Source organism: Pipistrellus hanaki (assembly GCF_964339955.1).
Source record: "Pipistrellus hanaki genome assembly, chromosome: 2".
Classification (NCBI taxonomy): Eukaryota; Metazoa; Chordata; class Mammalia; order Chiroptera; family Vespertilionidae; genus Pipistrellus; species Pipistrellus hanaki.
In genome coordinates, this window is record NC_140504.1 from 177,175,184 (window position 1) to 177,184,265 (window position 9,082).

A 9,082-nucleotide genomic window follows, 5' to 3' on the forward strand; every position below is an offset into this window, starting at 1 on the left:
AGCTATTTTTAAATATATATATATTTTATTGATTTTTAACAGAGAGGAAAAGAGAGGAATAGAGAGTTAGAAACATCAATGAGAGAGAGCCATCGATCAGCTGCCTCTTGCATACCCCCTGCGGGGGATGTACCCACAATTAAGGTACATGCCCTTGACCGGAATTGAACCTCGGACCTTTCGGTCCACAGGCCGGTGCTCTATCCACTGAGCCAAACCGGTTTCGGCAGCATGTGCATTTTAACAGGGCTCCAGGTGACTGTCGTCACAGTCAAATGTGAGACGCTCTAATTACCTCTAAGGATGGTGGGATTCTGGTCAGCGATAGAGAAGGACTTTCCATCTGGGAGAGTGCCGTCTCCATTTCGAAGGGCCATAGTGGCGCTCCGAGGGAAGGGGTGCTCAGGCTCTCTGAGACGGAGACAGTGGGCCCACAGGAAGGACAGCAGTGGAAGACATCTTGTGGCATTTGGAAGGGTCCACTGGTGGCCACTCGTGCCCCAGGCTCTGAACTAAGTGTTGGCTCCCAGGAGGGGAACCAGACATGGCCCTTGCTCTTATGGAGCTTAGAGGTTGGCGGGGATGACAGAGGTGAATCAAGTAATTATTCGAATAAATGTATAATTACAATGGGGCAGAGATAGGGGGAGGCAACCATGGGCACATACACATAGCTATGAAGGTGAGTAAATATGAAAGACTTGATCTCAGGAAAGTCTTTCAGAGGAGGTGATATTGGAGCCAAGCTCAGGGCAAGTAGAAGGTGTTAAGACGAAGAGAAGAAATGGCATTCTAGGCCAGTGCCGTCCAATAGAAATATAATATGAGCCAATTATGTAATTTACATTTTTCTAGTAGCCAAATTTAAAGAGGAAGAAGAAACAGGTGAGATTAATTTTGATGATATCTTTTATTCAATGAAATATAGGCAAAATATTATCTTTTTAACATGTAACCAATACAAAAAACTTTTAATGAGATCTTTTACATTTTTTTTCTGAGTCTTTGACACGAATTTTTTTTTTACACTGAATTTTCACCAGAAATAATTTAGCTAGATTTAGATATCATAAAAATTAACACTGAAAAGTGAATTCATACACGTTGTTTCAAGAACAGTTGTCTGCCAATATTTAATGTTTTTTCAATTTAATGCATTCAGTTTTTCATTTGCACAAGCCACGCTTCAAGTGCTCACTAGACTCATGCAGCTAGTGGTTTCTGTGTTGGACAGCACAGTTCTATAGAGAGGGCACTGCACTGAAATGGAGCTTGGGTGTTCAAGGCAATATAGCTAGAAGGCCTAGAGCAGGGGTCCTCAAACTTTTTAAAGTGGGGGCCAGATCACGGTCCCTCAGAGAGCTGGAGGGCCGGACTATATGAACTACTAATTTCTACTGTAACACCTCGGCTGCGCTCACTGCCCAAAAAACCTGGCGGGCTGGATCAGACTCCTCTGCGGGCCGCAAGTGGCCCGCGGGCCGTAGTTTGAAGACCCCTGGCCTAGAGGGCAAGTGAAGTGAGGTCATCTCAGACAGGTCATCTGAGGGTGGGGTGGGGGGTGCGGGGCAGAAAGGTCACCTGGAGTTGGGTCTTTATTCTCAGAGCCAGGGAGAATTGCTGAAGGGTGGGTTTTTTCATTATTATTATTTTAATATATTTTATTGATTTTTTACAGAGAGGAAGAGAGAGGGATAGAGAGCTAGAAACATCGATGAAAGAGAAACATTGACCAACTGTCTCTTGCACACCCCCTACCAGAGATGTGCCCGCAACCAAGATACATGCCCTTGACCAGAATCGAACGCGGGACCTTTCAGTCCGAAGACCGATGCTCTATCCACTGAGCCAAACCGGTTTCGGCTGAAGGGTTTTTTAAATTGCAGGCCAACATGACGAGATTTGTATTTTGCCAGGATCATGCTGGCTGTACTGCAGAAAATAGACCGGAGAGAAGCAGCTTAGGGGTTGGAATAGTACCTGGCGATGAGAGAGCTCGGGTCCTCAAGTACGCAGATCAGATAATGGAGACTTGGTGGGGAAGAGTCAGAGGAGGAGTGGGCAATGGGGACACCAGGGCAAGATCATGTCCTGGAAGCCAGCAAGCAGGCGGGGAGATCAAGAGGCCCAAAGGCTGCTAAGATACCAAGGAAATGAGGACTGGAAATTGACCGTTGGGCCGACAGCATGTGTACCAGGAGGGACCTTCACAAGAGGCCAAAATCGGTACAAACAACTCCTTCAGGGAGTTTAGCTGAGAAAAGGAGAGAAATAAGACAGGGACTAGAAAGAGACCCGAGGTCATGAGAGTTTTGTTGTGGTTTTGTGGTTTTGTTTTTAGGCGGGAAAGACTTAAACATGTTTAAAACCTCTGGAAAGGATTCAGTTAAGAGAAAGAACAAATACACAGGAAAGACCAGGGGAACGGGTAGTGGAAGGCTCCGGGCGAGGGAGGGACAGCTCTACAGGAGCCAGGAGAGTGCGCGTCCATTTGAGAGGTTTGGAAGGTTGGCATCTCAGGTCTGCACACCTGAAACTCCCTGGAGCCGTCCCTCCCATACCTGTGAGCCCCTTCACTGCTGGTCAGGAGCCTGGGTGGTCACTGCTGATCAGGAGCCTGGGTGGTCACGGGCTGCCCATGGCCACCTACGGCCTCTCCCCCAGCTCCTCCCCTTGCCTTCCTTCCCTGACGCTGGCTCTGTCTTTGTGAGTCTCTCTGACCCTATTGGTCTTCCATCTCTGGTCTGGTTCTCTCTGCTTTTGCCCTCTCTGTTTCTCTGACTGTCCCCTTCTCTGTCTCTCTTTTCATCTCTTTCTCTGTTTCCACCTCAGCCCCTGATTCTGCGTGTATGCGCCATTATTTGTCTCCTGTTTTCTGTCTCTTCTGGGTATTGGTCATCAATTCCTGTGTGTCTTGGCTGTCTCTGGCTCTGATTTGCCCCAATCTGCCATATCCTTAGGTGCTCACTCAGAGTAATCTCAGGGGGGCGGGGGGTTGTTTGAAATGTAGAATCTAAGGGTCCTCCCAGACTGAATGAATCTGAACCTGCCTTGTAACAGATTATCACCCAGGTAATTTCTGTGCATGTTCCTCTCTCTCTCTCTCTCTCTCTCTCTCTCTCTCTCTATATATATATATATATATATATATATATATATATATATATAATTTTTTTTATTGATTTCAAAGAGGAAGGGAGAGGGAAAAAGAAATACAGACGTCAGTGATGACAGAGAATCATTGATTGGCTGTCTCCTGCACGTCCCCCGCTGGGGATCAAGCCCCGCAACTGGAGCATGCGCCCTGATGGGGAATCAAACTGTGACCTCTTGGTTTGTAGGTCAACGCTCGACCACTGAACCATGCCAGCCAGGCTCCTGTGCATGTTAAACGTTGGTGAAGCATTACCTTAAGCTTTCCTCTAAAACAGCATCAAAACAAAAATCCAGAATCTCAGCAACATGGGATGTGTCTCCTGCATCACCCTGGGGATGCTCTGAGGCATCCCGCTTCTCTGCATCCCCTTGAGCCTCCTGAAGCTGGTCCTGAAGCTCTAGGCAGCGGAGGGAGGGACATCATGAGCTTCCGCATCTGCAAAATGCTGGTGGGAGGGGATTCTCCTGATACTGATACTTGGGTGCTCCCAGGTTTGATCCCCATTTCTCCCTGAAAACAGCCCTACCTGGACCTACTCCTCTGTCTCACTCTACTCTTTCAAGAGTAAGCATACTTTAAGTAAAGTCAGCTTTTCTTTTTTTAATATACTTTTATTAATTTCAGAGAGGAAGAGTGGGATAGAAATATCAATGATGAGAGAGAATCATTGATTGGCTGCCTCCTGCACGCCCCCTACTGGGGACCGAGCCCATAACCTGGACATGTGCCCTTGACTGGAATTGAACCCTGGACCCTTCAGTCCCCAGGCCGACACTATCCACTGAGCCAAACCAGCTAGGGCAGTGGTCGGCAAACTGCAGCTTGCGAGCCACATACGGCTCTTTGGCCTCTTGAGTTTTTAGCAAAGGCCAGCTTATGAGTACCCTAATTAACTCCTAACAATGTACCTACCTATATAGTTTAAGTTTTAAAAATTTTGGCTCTCAAAAGGAATTTCAATTGTTGTACTGTTGATATTTGGCTCTGTTGACTAATGAGTTTGCCGGCAACTGAACTAGGGCAAGCATACTTTTTTTTCTCAAGCAGGAGTTGGGGTGTGAGTTTCAAGATAGGCAGTTACCTGCTCATAGTCCTAGAAACAGCCCCTGAGGCCGGAGACCATAAGGATTGGCCAGAAGTCACAAGCGATTTTCAGAGTGAGTGGGGTGCTGGAGAGAGGGAGTCATGTCACAATTCCTAGCCCTGCTCCCAAGATTTAGGCAACACTAGCCCATGGTTTGTTTGTGACCGTTATCTGCCCACAGGTTCATTTGGAAAATGTGAGCCTTTTCCTCTGCAGGATCCCAGACTTGTCCAGGCTAACACCTTTCCTGGCAACCCTACCCAGTGAAGCTCAGTATGTTTCAGACCAAGTCTCCAGAGAAAGGGTTTGTTTTCCATTTCAGTATTTGGGGTCATGGGGTTGCATTGTCTGGGTTTGTTTGTTTTTTAAGTATTTCTTTCCCTCCTCCCTCTGCCCCCCGTTTGGTTTGGTGTAGAAGGACTAAGAGGGCATTTAGGAAAGGGGTCAGTTTCCTGGGCCCTGAGTCAGGTCCCTGACCCAGAGCCACTCACCTAAAGTGCTGACTTTTTTGCCCCTGACCCTTCCAGCTGTGGTCCAGACCAGACTGTAACAGACTATGGGTAGAAACCTTGCTGAAAGATGGTAAAGAAGGAAAAGAAAACCAGAGAGAACAGGTGCCATTTTCAAAGATTGAGTGGGTTCATTGCAAAGGGCCTGGAGGACTGTCCGGCCAGGAAAAGTGAGTGAGAACAAAAGCCTTATTGTGGGGAAGTAGAGATCTGAAGATCAGATGCCTCCGGGGTTGCTGAGACGGAACATCAGAGTTGGGTGAACCTGTTTGGGTCCACCACCTGGCTCTCCCCAGAGAAAGAGCCAAGAGGTAGCAGAGGGTAAAGGATCGCCAGGTTTTGGCTGGAGTTGTTATAGAGGCACCTTCAGCATCACATAGACCTGAGATGAGCAGCCACTGATGGGGGTGGTGGGACTGCCATGACCTGGGCCCCTTGGTCTAGTATCGCTGGCCTACCAGGTTGGTGGTGAGGAGAAGAGAGCCAGGTCAATGGCTTGAGAAGGTGGCTTGGGTCCTACCCTGGAGCCTTCCAGAACTTGAGTAGGAAATTGCGAAACAGGGCTGCATTTTAAGAGAGAAAGTATGTGAAATATGGTTCCTCCCTCGCCCGTCCACTCTCCCAGAGCCTGGTGAGGGGAGGTCAGCGAGATGGGTTCCTGGCTGGGCTCGGTCTGGTGTGAGAACAAGGGCAGAGCCAACTCCCCAAAGGACCCCAGCCTGCCGCGGCTGCTGCCAGCCTTTGGTTATTGATTATTGTTATTGGGATGCACTTTTTCCATCTGTTGAGCATCAGCCCCCATGGAGAAGGCCAGCTCCTTCCTCTGGCTAAGTTTCATCTCCTGGAAGGGCTAGCTTCTGAGGGCTCCCTCTGCAACCCAATATGTACCATGGGCTGCTGATTAAATACTTGGAATGTCTTCAGGTCGAGCCAGGCCTGTCCATAAAATGGGAGGCATTTTGGCAGTTCCAAGGCCCCTGGCACCCAGTCTTGGCACCGGACCGGCTGTCTTCTTCAAGGAGCTGCGGTGGGCCTCCCGCCAGCATGCTTCCCTGGGAAACATCGAAGTGAGTTAAAGTCAACAATGAGTTCATCTCCAAAAGGAATAAGCCGGCAGCCTTCAGGGCAGAGGAATGGGAGGAGGGGGAACAGGGGTTTGGGGCAGTGGAGGGGGTTCAGTGATGCTGGAACAGCCAGACCAGGTCCAAAGCCTGTCAAGCAAGCTGGCAGCTCAAGGAACAAAGAAACGTGCTTTCCCAGGCCAGCTCTGGAACACTCACTTGGCAGAGTTGGTGACAATGAGGGTGTCACAATCCCAGGGACCATGGGAAGTGTCCTCTCAAGGATTGGGAGCTGGAGCAAGACGTTGACATGGAGCAAGGCCAGGGCAGTTTGGGTTGGTAGATCCGTGAGCTCTGGCTCCGCTGGCCCCAGACGTGGGCGCGTGAGGATGGCCAGTTGAACTTCACTGATTCAAGGAAGGAGGACTCAGATATTAAGATATTAAGTCCCAGTGAAGAGCAGGCTCATGATTGCAGAGCCCAGTATTTTCATGCGACCGTCCCTATGCGGACTTTTCATGCGACCGTCCCTTTCATGCGGACTTTGCTTTTGGATAATTGTTCCTGATTTGAACCCAAGTCTCACTTCTGTGCTTTTTGCTGCCAGAAGCACAAAGGAAACCACATTCTAAAGGGCATCAGATGGCTCTCAACTCAGTTGGTCGGATGCACAGTGGGACTGAGGGACCAATGGCAATCAAAGCCCAAAAGGAGTCCCGTTCTGGCCTGGCCTGAGCACCGTGTGGAGGGAAGGGAGCACCACCTCCCCTCTTTGGACAGAAAAGCCGATGATGGCCGCACAGCTGCTTGTGCCAGTTGAGATACACATACCCCATCTGATTCAGACTTTGGATGTGCCCCCAGGGCTGGGAGACTGGCAACAACTGCCTTGAATATGTACTTGGCCTTTCTCCCAAGGGCAGGACCGTTACCGATAGACTGTGTTTGATTTCTCTGAGCCCTCACAAGGTATTATATTGTACAAGGTATTTGCCTACCATGCATATTTACAATTCTTTTCCCAAACCAACAGATGTTGCATCTCAATTTCTCACAAGCATACTCTCTTCACATTCCCATGGTTTACCCTTCTCCTGTTTCCCTCTTTAAAAAAAAATTTTTTTTATTGATTTCAGAGAGGAAGGGAGAGGGAGAGAGAGCTAAAAACATCAATAGAGAATCATTGATCGGCTGCCTCTTACACACCCCACTCTGGGGATCAAGCCCACAACCCGGGTATGTGCCCTGACTGGGAATTGAACTGTGACCTCCTGGTTCATGAGTCAATGCTCAACCACTGAGCCATGTCAGCTGAACTCCCTCTTTTTATTTTATTTTATTTTATTTTATTTTATTTTATTTTTTAGTATATTTTATTGATTTTTTTATAGAGAGGAAAGGAGAGAGATAGAGAATTAGAAACATCGATGAGAGAGAAACATCAATCAGCTGCCTCCTGCAACATGCTCTTGACCAGAATTGAACCTGGGACCCTTCAGACTATAGGCCAGTGCTCTATCCACTGAGCCAAACTGATTAGGGCCCTCTTCTTAGTTTTAAACCTGTTTCACCCATCTGGTCCTTCTGATTCTCTCCATGTTGGCTAACTTTGGCATTTCTACTCAACTCCTGAGAACTTTACACCCCCTCCCACCACCATCCTTTGTCTTCCTTTCCTCCTCATGTGCAGCCACAGGTTCTTCATAACCATGGCTTGCCCCGTCTCCATTTCCCCTGTATATTTGACCAACTGCATTGGTCTTTTGTCATTTTAGGCCAGATGTCTGTTGAATGAATGGAAAGATCCCACTGGCATGAGTTTATTCTCATATGATTCCTGGATATCATAGTTATTGATAGGGCCTGTTCCTTTTTCCTTCTGGGAGGAAAAACAAGGCCAGCGTCAAAGTTCATTAGAGCACTAGACTGAAAGCAACTTGATTTTGATCTTTTTGTGATTTGTGACAACATAGCTTTCCAGAATTATCTCCTACCACTCCCACTCCCCTCCCATCTAAACTCAGAATCACTCAATAGTACCCAATATAGATGAATTTTCAAACTTCAGTGTCTTTGTTCAAGCTGTTTCCTCCCCCTAATACTCATACTTTATACCTAGATCACATTATTATGTGAAGGAGGGGAGGTCCCCTCACTGGCAGTTGCTCCCCGCTCTATTATTCTATTGGACTGTCTGCACACTTTTATCACATCTATGTCTCTGCCCCCAGCCTAATGTCAACTCCTGAGAACAGGGGCTGTGGGATTCCTTATTGCATTCCCTGTCCTTTCTCAAATCTCATAAAGCTCTGCGTGCAGTTGGAGACATGACTTACAATAACATCTAGAGGCCCAGTGCATGAAATTTGTGCACGGATACCATCCCTAGGCCTGGCCTGTGATCAGGTTCATCTTCCCTGGCTGTCAACAGCTGGCCGCCCCCCCCCCCCCCATTCCCCGTTTGCCATCGAGGGATCTAAACCTGCTGGGGGACTGGGAGATAGTCAGTGTGCCTCATAGCAACTGGTCAAGCGGTCATTCTGATCATTCCACCATTGGGTCAATTTGCATATTATATATATATATATATATATATATATATATATATATATATATACACACATACATACATACACACACATAGACGTTTATATAGCACTTAAACTGTTCATCCCTTTACTGGTCCTTGCCTCACTCATTTCTTAAGTCAGCCCTGAGTTACTGTTATTATGCCCATTTTACGGAAGAGTACAATGAGACACAAAGAAGTGAAGTGATGTGACCAAGAGCACACAGCTATTAAATGGTGGAGCTGGGATTTGAACTCAGCTAGTTTCTCTTTGCTACTGCCTAGCTATGTGAAAACTTCCTGTCCTTTCCCTACCTATATGCCATGATACTCAGCCTGTTCAGAGTTTCACTCATTTATTGGGAAGAGGAGGGGAAGCAGAGGATGGATCACATGTGCTCGCAAATAATGCCATAAGGTCTTCATGGGCACCCACAAGGCCCCCTCCACTCTAGTCCCTCGTCAGCATCCCTCACTCATGAAGCTGCTCCGGACCCTGGCATGGGTGTCAGCATGTAAGCTTCAGGCCACAAAGATGGCCTCAGGACACTCCGGAAGCTGCCCACCCTGGGTGCAGCCCCTGAAGACTCCAAAGCACCGAACCAAGAGTCTCTTTTCTTCCTGTGTCTTGCTTTGCCTCCAGGTCACCAAAACCTGTCTCACAAAGACTCGGGACCAAGGAGCTTTTTGGATTTCTGCCTG